Here is a 12,991-nt window from a genome sequence, read left to right as displayed (position 1 = left end):
TGATTACGTTGACATGACATCTCCCAGATAGTTTGTGTTCCCAAAATGTTCTCCTTTTTTCAAATGCGGATACACTCCGATGTCCATAATTAGCCTACAGTCTCAGAAACACAAGTTCTGTTGCTAAAGACATATTATGCAGTCTGCCTTAATTAATTGGTTGTATACGTGCACATTATAAATAGAAACTGAGAAAACACAAACTCCCAAAGCGCAGTGAATCTATCACACCACACCACAGTAGAGTGCTGCTCTGATACCATACAGTGACCAAATGAATGGATTTAATTAATAAGGGAATTATGCAGCATTTCTCCATTTCACCCATTGTGTAGTGAAATTTGTAGCACTCCGATCCTAAATTCAGATTTCATTGCACCAGTTGACCACCATACTGGTCATTAAAACCTCCTGGAGTTGATTGACATACCGGTGCCTCGATCTAAGTAACATAAAAAAATAACCATCAAAATCCGTCAATTTAAGCTAGAGATCTGTTTTTGTTTGTATGGGCTGCATCTTAATCCATTACCTCCTACCTCCTATTTCGGCGTTCCGCATCTGCAATGGAAGGTGGCCGAGCTATAGAGGTGTTTTGTCGGACCATGAGACATCCTGAAGATCGGTCTTCTCACGAAAACGTCTGTAGCGTCTGAACAGTTTGGCTTACTTCAAGAGTTTTAAAGACCAGACATGGAAATGGGTTTAGAATATTTATTGAGGGAAATTATGTGAGAAGGATTCAGGAGAGAATGGGCCAGATGAAACCGTAGGCTGCAGATGAAGGATCCAGGGGTGTGGACTCAAGAGTTCGGCTTGGAGTCTCAGGTAGACATCGTCAGGCTGTGGTAGTTAGGCTGCTGTGGTGATGGCAAAGGATACAATCTCTTGATGAGGCTAGTAAAGCAGAGTGTCGTGCAACGCAACATGCACTTCAGAACACAGCAAGCATGTTGGTTTGGTCAGGTTTAAGTAGGGTGGCAGTGGTGGAGGGGGATTAGAATGTTGGTTTGGTCAGGTTTAAGTAGGGTGGCAGTGGTGGAGGGGGATTAGAATGTTGGTTTGGTCAGGTTTAAGTAGGGTGGCAGTGGTGGAGGGGGATTAGAATGTTGGTTTGGTCAGGTTTAAGTAGGGTGGCAGTGGTGGAGGGGGATTAGAATGTTGGTTTGGTCAGGTTTAAGTAGGGTGGCAGTGGTGGAGGGGGATTAGAATGTTGGTTTGGTCAGGTTTAAGTAGGGTGGCAGTGGTGGAGGGGGATTAGAATGTTGGTTTGGTCAGGTTTAAGTAGGGTGGCAGTGGTGGAGGGGGATTAGAATGTTGGTTTGGTCAGGTTTAAGTTGGGTGGCAGTGGTGGAGGGGGATTAGAATGTTGGTTTGGTCAGGTTTAAGTAGGGTGGCAGTGGTGGAGGGGGATTAGAATGTTGGTTTGGTCAGGTTTAAGTAGGGTGGCAGTGGTGGAGGGGGATTAGAATGTTGGTTTGGTCAGGTTTAAGTTGGGTGGCAGTGGTGGAGGGGGATTAGAATGTTGGTTTGGTCAGGTTTAAGTTGGGTGGCAGTGGTGGAGGGGGATTAGAATGTTGGTTTGGTCAGATTTAAGTAGGGTGGCAGTGGTGGAGGGGGATTAGAATGTTGGTTTGGTCAGGTTTAAGTAGGGTGGCAGTGGTGGAGGGGGATTAGAATGTTGGTTTGGTCAGATTTAAGTAGGGTGGCAGTGGTGGAGGGGGATTAGAATGTTGGTTTGGTCAGGTTTAAGTAGGGTGGCAGTGGTGGAGGGGGATTAGAATGTTGGTTTGGTCAGGTTTAAGTAGGGTGGCAGTGGTGGAGGGGGATTAGAATGTTGGTTTGGTCAGGTTTGAGTAGGGTGGCAGTGGTGGAGGGGGATTAGAATGTTGGTTTGGTCAGGTTTAAGTAGGGTGGCAGTGGTGGAGGGGGATTAGAATGTTGGTTTGGTCAGGTTTAAGTTGGGTGGCAGTGGTGGAGGGGGATTAGAATGTTGGTTTGGTCAGGTTTAAGTAGGGTGGCAGTGGTGGAGGGGGATTAGAATGTTGGTTTGGTCAGGTTTAAGTAGGGTGGCAGTGGTGGAGGGGGATTAGAATGTTGGTTTGGTCAGGTTTAAGTAGGGTGGCAGTGGTGGAGGGGGATTAGAATGTTGGTTTGGTCAGGTTTAAGTAGGGTGGCAGTGGTGGAGGGGGATTAGAATGTTGGTTTGGTCAGGTTTAAGTAGGGTGGCAGTGGTGGAGGGGGATTAGAAATGAGTTGCAGTTCACAGCATCTAGTTAAAGTGTTATAACATGCATGGAGCTGATTGGAAGTTAGTAACAGCTGGTGCTTGTTGAGTTAGTAGGGAGCTGCGTTCAAGGCAACTAGTTAAGCGTTGCATTCAGGTCTGATCCTCTCTACTAAATTTTTGTTAATTCTTATCATAAACTATTATGACCACTCTATGGAAAGGGGAGACTCTCACGAACACGATGGTGTTATTGTTATCCTACGACTCCCATAAGTGTCACTGGACTCGCACTGTAGACCCCCCCAAGTGTCAGGGGACTCGTCTGAAGTCAGTACAGTCGATGTGCCAACTTCTGTTTGCAGCGTCCGAACAGTTTGGGATACAAACTAATGTCACCCCACTGTGGAAAGGGGAGATTCTCACAAAAACGGTGGTGATCTCCATGTTGCTCTATGAACCCCACAAGTGTCATGGTACTCGTCTGAATGTAACCAGTACCGTTTAAAAAAAATAAATGGAAATATGGGAGTTTTGTGTCTAACCCCCCAAAAAGTGGTTAAATGTGTGTAAAAAAAACACCAAAATATTTCCTGAGCTTTCTTATATCTCCTAGATTTAGGACAGACACTTCAACACCTTGTTCCGTATGATACATCTTTTGACTGTCTTTTTTGCTATTCAATGCATATCTATGGGCCAAATTCAATACTTTATAACATATTTTTTAAATATTTGATTTGGATACCTGAAGGGGTCCTTTAATCTAATTGTAGCTTCTTAACACAGCAGGGAAGAGAAGGCCATCAGTGCTTCAGGCGTACTGATTCTGCACAAACGTTTTATTGATTGGTTAACGTCATTATTTGGACAAAAAGTCATTGTGGATCAAAGGACTGGTTTCTACAAGGCAGTTATTTTATTTTTATTTCACCTTTATTTAACCAGGCAGGCCAGTTGAGAACAAGTTCTCATTTACAACTGCGACCTGGCCAAGATAAAGCAAAGCAGTGTGACAAAAACAACAACACAGAATTACACAGAAACAAACGTACAGTCAATAACACAATAGAAACATCTATATACAGTGTGTGCAAATGTAGTCAGATTAGGGAGGTAAGACAATAAATAGGCCATAGTGGTGAAATAATTACAATTTAGCATTAACACTGGAGTGATAGATGTGCAGATGATGATGTGCAAGTAGAGATAGTGGGGTGCAAAAGAGCAAAAATAAATAACAATATGGGGATGAGGTAGTTGGGTGGGCTATTTACAGATGGGCTAGTGAGTAGTTTGCAAGCGCTATGACGTAATTGTTTCAAGTTTACAACCAATGTTGGGAGAGTTGTCTGTCTGAAGAGCACCCTCTACAAACTGGCCAAGAAGATCTGACATGATTCCCAAACCTAGTGCTGCTGCCCTAGGTCTGGGATTGCCGAGACCACTCTCTCTCTGAACTGATACGACCACAGAGTCCTGTGTGAACAGTAACCTTAGGCAGAACATAACTCTTCAGGTTGACTCTTAGACCTCCATATCACACAGAGCCTACCTCATGACCACCACCTCTCAGCTATTCATGCCCCCACTTAAGTGTACTACATCCCTATGTGGTGCCCTTGAGCAAAGCACTTACAGTGGCTGTGACGCTGCTTTCCAAGGACGTCTAAGGGGGAGTTGAGATATGCAAAAAAGATGTATATAATTCACACATGCGTATTAACACACACTTGAATGTGTGAAATAGGACAAATATAAGCACCAATCGAATAAAATTGTAATTGTCACATGCTTGGTAAACAACAGGTGTAGACTAACAGTGAAAAGCTTACTTACAGGCCCTTCCCAACAATACAGAGAGAGAAATAATAGAAAAGCAATATAACTCGATAACTCGGCTATATACACAAGGAACAAGTAGCGAGTCCATGTGCAGGGGTACGACGTAGTTGAGGTAGATAGATAACTAGGAATAAAGTGACTAGTCAACAGGACATATAACAGCAGTGTGTGGGATGAGTGAAAACAGTTAGTAAATAAAGGGTCAATGCAGATAGTTAAATATTTAACCAAATAACTAGCCGGACTATTTTGCAGTCTTATGGCTTGGGGGTATAATCTGTTAATTGTCCTGTTGGTTCCAGACTTGGTGCATTGGTGTCACTTACCGTAGTCTATGACTTGGGTGGTTGGAGTCGTTGACAATTATTAAGGCCTTCCTCTGACACCACCTGGTATAGAGGTCCTGGATGGCAGTGGGTTCAGCCACAGTGATGTACTGGGTCATACGCACTACCCTCTATAGTGTCTTGCGGTCGGGTGCCAAGCAGCTGCCCTACCAAGCAATGATGCAGCCAGTTAAGATGCACTCAATGGTGCAGCCATATAACTTTTTGAGGAGCTGAGGGCCCGTGCCAAACTTTGTTGGTGCTTGCCGAGACCTGAGGATGGATCAAGCTCCAGTTCAGAGAGTGTGGAGCGGTATCTCCAAGAACAGAAATGTATCTGGGTGTTCAACCCACCTCCCTCATCCCATATGGGTGGTGCATGGGAGCGAATGATTGGCATTGCACGTCGTATCCTCGACTGCATGCTCCTCCAAGGTGGATCTTCACACCTTACACACAAAGTCCTGACAACACTGATGGCCGAGGTCACTGCTGTGATGAATGCCAGACCTCTCATCTCAGTATCGTCAGACCCGGAATCACCACTCATCTTCAGTCCAACTATGCTCTTGACCCAGAAGACTGGCATCCCCCCTCCTCCACCAGGCAAGTTTGGGGAAGTACTGTAGAACTCTACAAGCAAGAGTGGAAGAAGCTACAAAGTCTAGCGGGCACCTTTTGGAACAGGTGGTGGCGGGAGTATCTTTGCACGCTGCAGAGCCGACGCAAGTGGCAGGACAAGAGGCCAGATCTTAAATAAAGGGATGTTCTCTTAATGAAGGACAGTAGGGCTAAAAGAAAGGAATGGTCTTTGGCCATCATTGTGAAGACCCTTCCCAGCCGGGACGGGATGGTGAGGAAAATCAATGTTAGAGTTGCTAAGGAGGGAACTATGAAGTTCTTCTCTCTGCCTATCTCCGTAGGGGTTCTCCTTCTTTCTTCAGAAGACCCCAGTGGTCAGAGTTAGGTTTATGTGGGATCGTTAAAGACCCCAGGCAGGGAGTGTTCTGGACCTGTGTTGTTTAGCACCCCCTAGTGGCAGTTTAAGTTCAGCAGTCTAGAATTTACCTGTTTGTGTCATGTGACAGGAAGCAGTTTCAGAAGTTTATTTTTAATTTCACCTTTATATAACCAGGTAAGCTAGTTCTCATTTACAACTGCGACCTAGCAAGTGAAGCAATATGTAAATGTAAGATGTGCAAGTGTGACAGAGTAGTTTCAATTCTTCAACATCCTTCTTTATAAGCTTTGTAAGATGCTATGTCTGTAAGTACATTTGTTTATTAACACAAGATAAATGTTTATCACATATCATTTTGATGTTTCTGTAAAATATGAAGAATTTAGTTAGCTATTAGCTACTTTGCATTAGCTTCAGTGCTATTCTCCCTAGGGACACCTAGCAATATCAAGTATACAGTTGCATTCTAATAACTTTATTTTATATTTGATTCTAGATTGAGTACTCATTCCTTATTTCATACATTTAGTGCAGTTATTGTGTAAGACATTCTGTGCTCTATGCTACTGTAACTGAAAACATGTACTTTGTTTTTGTTGCAGTTTCACACTGTGATTCAAGTAAACTTAAAAGAGTTATGTGAATGAGTGTTTAGCTAACTGGATAAGGGCTACTGTTAGCGAGTCTAGTATAGACGCATCAGACACTCCGGTCTTGTCTCAAAGCACTATGATTACCTCCCCTTGCAGAAGGGGTGTGCATCCTTATTAGTCACAGAGGAAATACGGGTTTACGGGAACACACTGTCAAAATGTTTTATCTGAGGCTAACGAGAGCTCCCTGTGTACTTTCATTAAACCACTGCCCGTCTATATGAATGTCATTCCTCCCCTTTATATGAATGCCATTCCTCACATCTCAGCCTTATGAGAAATATTACAGTATGATATACCTAACTCTTAGTTGATGTAGTTACAGTGTTTTATTTCTCAAACATCCAACCCCCTTTACCTTTACTCAATGATGATAACACTGACTAGATAAACACACACCAGCAATTGCCCACCATAGACCTATATTCATTTTGGCAAGTGTAATCATCATTATACTTAATGTAAACATTACTCCATCTTCTAGAGACGCACAAAGGGTTGTTTACAGGAACATCCCCTGGATTCCTGTAAAAACCTACCCATCCTTCATTCCTCCCTCCTTCTACGATGTCAGTACAACAGAGACACAAACCAGCCATAACTCTGATCCATTATATTCACAATGCGACTCTGGGTGAAATGTAATCAAACCTGCCATAGCTAATGTATGTTTATGCAGTATCTTAGTCAGTACAACTGCTGCCTGCCAGAATCACATCCTATCATGACAACGATAAGTACTGTGTATACTACCATAAGTTACATGTTACAGTGTACAGTACATACAGGTTTGATTGATCTGAGCCCATGCAGCCTCTGCACTAGCACTTTGACAAGCAGTTAACAAGCTTTCCATTAAAGGAGCAATCGGAGTGTCTATTTTTGGACTTTTAAATAAATGACATACCCATTGATTCTTGATGTCTCACAAGCTTGGACCCAAAATATACTCTATTCTTTGAAATGTATGTAATTGTAAACAAATATTGTGTAGCCTCAAAACATGGTTAAAACTATAGTTGTGATGTCATGGATGATCAGTTCTTGCATACATAGCTCTGTCTATGAATTTGAGAGTGGTCCCATTTCTTCAGCCCCATCCCTCAGCCGTTTACCAAATCAGTGGCCGGGTGACCCCTTAGGTTTTGTTTAAATAGCACATTACCACCTTAAATGTATGGGTTTTGTACAAGATGGGCACCTCATTCCTATACTGTATGACTGGTTGCCTATATATGGTCTAGTTAGTTGGCACCGTGCTGTGACAGTGAGACTCAGTGGCAGTGAGTGGGTAAAATCAGTGGGGAAGCCAGAAGAAAAGGCCATATTACAACCTATGTTACTAAAGGCAGAGACAATAAGAAGACACAGTGTCAGAATCAATTCAACCACACCTTTGTTTCATCATAAAACCAGAGAGCAACCTCTGTCCGGTGAAGTCCACAAAGCATATTGCATGTAACAAACAGTAACATGACCTACAGCATGGTCAAGCAAGTTAATGTTTCCAATATTTTCTGACAACTAAACAACTAGTGATTTAGAACCAGAGAGTTAACGCAAGTCGTAAAGAAAACAGGAGCTGCCTCCACTATTCCAGCACCATTTCAACTTCAACATCATCAAATCACCTATGCTTAGTCTAATACAGTGACAACTAAAATATATAAAAAACTATTTAGTCCAATCAACGTAAGTTAAATTTGATGTGGCTGTCCATGTTTCTGATTTGTGTGTGTGGTGTGTGTGTGTGTGTGTGTGTGTGTGTGTGTGTGTGTGTGTGTGTGTGTGTGTGTGTGTGTGTGTGTGTGTGTGTGTGTGTGAGTGTGTGTGTGTGAGTGAGGAGTGTGCGTGTTAGTGCAAGTAGAATTAAACATGTTGACTCAGCCTACTTGTAGAGCAACGCCAATGCCATCCTCCTCTCTTTCGTGTGGACAAAACGGTCTTTGAGTACACACTTAGTTTTTGTTGTCTTAGGCTACCTGGCTAAAATGCTTGCTCGGTAGCCTAATTTCCTTTCATGGTCAATGTCAGCTAATTAACATTAGCCTTATACATCTAGCTACAGTGGCGTGTGGAAGTATTCACCCCCCTTGGCATTTTTCCTATTTTGTTGCCTTACAACCTGGAATTAAAATCGATTTTTGGGGGGGTTGTATCATTTGATTTATAAGACAACTGAAAACTTCAGCGCTGCATAACTATTCACCCCCCGAATTCAATACTTTGTAGAGCCACCTTTTGCAGCAATTACAGCTGCAAGTCTCTTGGGGTATGTCTCTATAGGCTTGGCACATCTAGCCACTGGGATTTTTGCCCATTCTTCAAGGAAAAACTGCTCCACCTCCTTCAAGTTGGATGGGTTCCGCTGGTGTACAGCAGTCTTTAAGTCAACATTGTGTCAATGTGATTACTCATATCAAAATCCTCAGCTGACATCTAGGCATTGGGTGTGTCTAGGCCATTCCAAGACATTTAAATGTTTCCCCTTAAACCACTCAAGTGTTGCTTTAGCAGTATGCTTAGGGTTATTATCCTGCTGGAAGGTGAACCTCTGTCCCAGTCTCAAATCTCTGGAAGACTGAAATAGGTTTCCCTCAATAATTTCTCTGTATTTAGCACCATCCATCATTCCTTCAATTCTGACCAGTTTCCCAGTCCCTGCCGATGAAAAACATCCCCACAGCATGATGCTGCCACCACCATGCGTTTTGGTGGGCGTCCATGAGTTTTGGTGGGCGGCCCTCTCTGGCAGGTTTGTTGTGGTGCCATATTCTTTCCATTTTTTAATACTGGATTTAACGGTGCTCCGTGGGATGTTCAAAGTTTTGGATACTTTTTTATAACCCAACCCTGATCTGTACTTCTCCACAACATTGCCCCTGACCGGTATGGAGAGCTCCTTGGTCTTCATGGTGGTGCCCCTTGCTTAGTGGTGTTGCAGAATCTGGGGCCTTTCAGAAGAGGTGTATATATACACTGAGATCATGTAACAGATCATGTGACACTTAAATAAAGTCCACCTGTGTGCAATCTAACTAATTATGTGACTTCTGAAGGTAATTGGTTGCACCAGATCTTATTTTGGGGCTTCATAGCAAATGGGGTGAATACATATGCACACACCACTTTTACGTTTTTTATTTTTTTGAATTTTTTGAAATATGTCATTTTTTTCATTTCACTTCACCAATTTGGACAATTTTTTGTATGTCCATTCCAAATAAAAATATATTTATGTTACAGGTTGTAATGCAACAAAATAGGAAAACGCCACTTTGAATACTTTTGCAAGGCACTGTACATATTGAACTTCCATCCTCTCAGGCCAGGGGCACAATGTATGAATTAAGGGTTGGATAAGAATCGCCGTTATAATCATTGGCCAGTACGGAGAATTAAATAAAACCACAAGTCCAAATCCCTATCTCCATCCATTGCTAATTTCGGAAAGGGTACGATTTTAGCTAGCTAAAGATGCAACAATTCAAGTTGTTTTTGTCAATGGCGTATACTCTCGATTGGATTTGGTAGGAGTGATGCCAAATCCAACTTGGCTTCCATTGACACTTTGTTTCAGTGCACCAGGACCATTCACAGTTGAGCTCACTCAGCTTAGTTCAATGCTCATTGGCTATTATTTTATACTTTTTTTAATCAAGGGAGGCCAGATGCTCACTGACTTCCCTTGCATTCAATGCTATGGGCTGCAACAATGTCATGCTCTTTTGGACCAGACAGGATCAACTAGATGGCCTAAACATACAGAAACAGAGGGGCACTGTTTTGCTGGCTCGGATGCTTTCTCCGTTGAGATACAGTATATTCAGCCTCTTGCGAATTGAAGGAAAACTATGAAACGCAGAGAAGATAAATTGTGTACATATGTTTTTGTTAGTTTTTTGGGGAAGCCTGGCTTCCCTTGGCATCCATGAATACACGTCAGTGGGGGGCAGAGACAGAGAGGCCTCTGTACTACACTCATTAGTCTTCATTCCATGATGAGAGAGGAGCAATCACCATGTATGTCTAATGCTTTATTCCCCCTCTGATTTCTACTGCCTCTGAGAGACGTACATTGTTTATGTGAGAGCAACAAGGAGACTGGACGAGAGCTACAGGTCTTTTTTCTTCAGTATGTTAGTTGCCATAGACGACAAGCAAGCAGACTCAGATATGGGGAATGGAAAAGCTATCCACTTTTTCCCCTCAGCATGTAGCCACAACTGTTGCTGCTCGGCAGCTGTACTATTGGAGTGAACAATAAACAGCTGGGCATAGAGAAATCTAAATAGTCTTTCAAAATGTACAGTCCAAATTGCTCATCAAAAATACAATATAAAGAATCTCAAGTTATTTCCTGATGGAGATACAGGTGTTTGTATCCACTACTATCGCAGTCTATCAGTCAACAGCTGAAGATTCCAAGGACAAGGCACCAGTGATACTACTCTGTATATATTCTACATACCAATGAAGCTTGTCTTTTCTTTCACTCACTTCCTGTACCCAAATGCCAAGAGTTTAAAAGGCTGCCTTGTTTTGGACTAAGCTCTCGTCTCATCTCTTTGGTCTGATCATCAAAAACCCTATCCACTTCTTACACTCCTAAAAGGGTTTCTTCGGCTGTCCTCATAGGATAACCATTTGAAGAACCCTTTTTTTTCGGAGGTAGAACCCTTTTGGTTCCAGGTAGATCTCTTTTGGGTTCCATGTAGAATCATAAAGGATTCTCCTATGGGGACAGCTGAAGAACCCCTTTGGAACTCTTTTTTTGTAAGAGTGTATACATCTGTTATCAACATCAACTGAATCACTGAATCAGTGTTTTGTGCTGTTTGTTGTCATAATGGCTTAAGACGTTGAAGAACTTGGCCAAACTTTGAGAGTAGCCTCTCTACCACAGCATCGACTGATTGACATATCCACAGTGAGGAGGAACAGATCCCCTTTGTTCCTGTAAGGCAGCTGGGAGAAGCTAAGCCTTCAGAAAATCCTCCCTAATGAACAAACGCACATGCCAAAGGCTCCAGGGACCTCTGATTAATCACATCATAATGATCAGTGAATTTACTGTTAGCCCGGCGCCATGAGACGACGGCAGGAACACTTAGAAAAAAGGGTTCCAAAATGGTTATACGGCTGTCCCCATAGGAAAAACCCTTTTGGTTCCAAGTAAAACACTTTTTGGTTCCAGATAGAACCCTTTTGGGTTCCATGTACCAGAGGTGTGGTCTCGAGTCACAAATATGATAACTTGCAACTCAACTTTGACTTTAACACCAATGACTCGTGACTTGACTTGGACTTGAGCCTTATGACTCGACCTGACTTGATACCCTCCCCAAGCCCAAATATAAAAAATGATGCTAATAAAAAAAGTGTGCAGCATCAACTCTTCATTTAACAGATTACAGTTTGAATCGGACAGCAGCCAATCAAATTGTTCCAGCTGAGAAAAAGTTGTGCGTGGCAGTGCAGAGGAACGTCAGCGGGGGAATTCAGATGGAGCCCTTGGAAAGATGGTACCCAAAATTATTATTTTCGGATATAAAGAGGACGCTGTATCAACAAAAAATGGATTGCAACTTGCAAGACATGCGGGAAGAAAATTACAGACGGAGGCACAACAATTTCCAACTTTCTTCGACATTTGAAGCTGCACAAAGAACAGTAAGTCGTGGCTAATATAGACGACAGCTATATATTTTATTACTTTACTGGTGTATCATGTAGGGTAACGTAACATTAAATAAATGAGCCTCCACACAGTCAGTCAGTACAGGAACGTGATCATTGCACCCAAGATTGAGCTACAACTGGCTAGGCAGTTGGTAGCCTAAATCCTGCCTGATGTTACTGCTGTTCCTAAAACCATTGACATACGTTATCCTACTGTAACCACAGACAGAGAGTGTGTGTGTGTGTGTTAAGGTTGGGCGATTGTGTACAAGCCTACATAGCCTGATTGCGCCCCATAGCCATCCTCGATAGTCGATCACTATTAAGGGGGGGGGGTCTTATGGCTACCCATGTATTTCCAATGGAAATATAACATTTATTTGGAAAGTAATAAATATATATTTTTAAAAGCATTCAAGATTTGCGTTAATGTAATATACTAACTATTACTCTTGTTAAAAATATGAAATAGTATTATATTGGGTGAAGTGCACATTATGACTTGTTTTGGACTTAACTCAAAGTTTAGGACTTGAGACTTGACTCGGACTTAACTGTCTTGACTTGCTACTTGCCTTGGGACTTGAGTGCTAAGACTTGAGACTTACTTGTGACTTGTAAAACAATGACTTGGTCCCACCTCTGCCATGTACAGTTGAACCCTCTGTGGAAATGGGTTCTACAGCACCTACACACATACACAAACACATTTTAAATACTTCATTTGAATCCACAAATCACATTAGAGTGATTTGTGGATTCACATTAGATTACAATTCAAATGACAGATACAGTATCTTGACACTTATGGATACAGAAAGCACCTTCTTCTCCAGACAGATAGGCTGCCCATGACAGAGCAGTAGCTCCTCGCTAGCTCCTTTGCCTTTGTCTTATGCAGGCCTGCAATCTGAAGGCCACGTACAGTACTGTCAGCCTACGTACATGGCCGAGACTCCCTGATATCAGCACCACAAGTTAGCACTGATAGCCAAGGCTGTTGTTTTTTTTAACCCCGTTTTCTCCCCAATTTCGTTGTATCCAATTGGTAGTTACAGTCTTGTCTCATCGCTGCAACTCCCGTACGGACTCAAGAGAGGCGAAGGTCGAGAACCGTGCGTCCTCCGAAATACAACCTACCAAGCCGCACTGCTTCTTGACACACTGCCCACTTAACCCGGAAGCCAGCCGCACCAATGTTTCAAAGGAAACACTGTGCATCTGGCAACCGTGTTTGCGTGCACTGTGCCCGGCCCGGCCCGCCACAGTAGTCAATAGTGCGCGATGGGACAAGGAC

This window comes from Salvelinus namaycush, chromosome 21 (assembly GCF_016432855.1).
Source record: "Salvelinus namaycush isolate Seneca chromosome 21, SaNama_1.0, whole genome shotgun sequence".
NCBI classification, from domain to species: domain Eukaryota; kingdom Metazoa; phylum Chordata; class Actinopteri; order Salmoniformes; family Salmonidae; genus Salvelinus; species Salvelinus namaycush.
Note: the sequence above shows the minus strand (reverse complement) of the source record.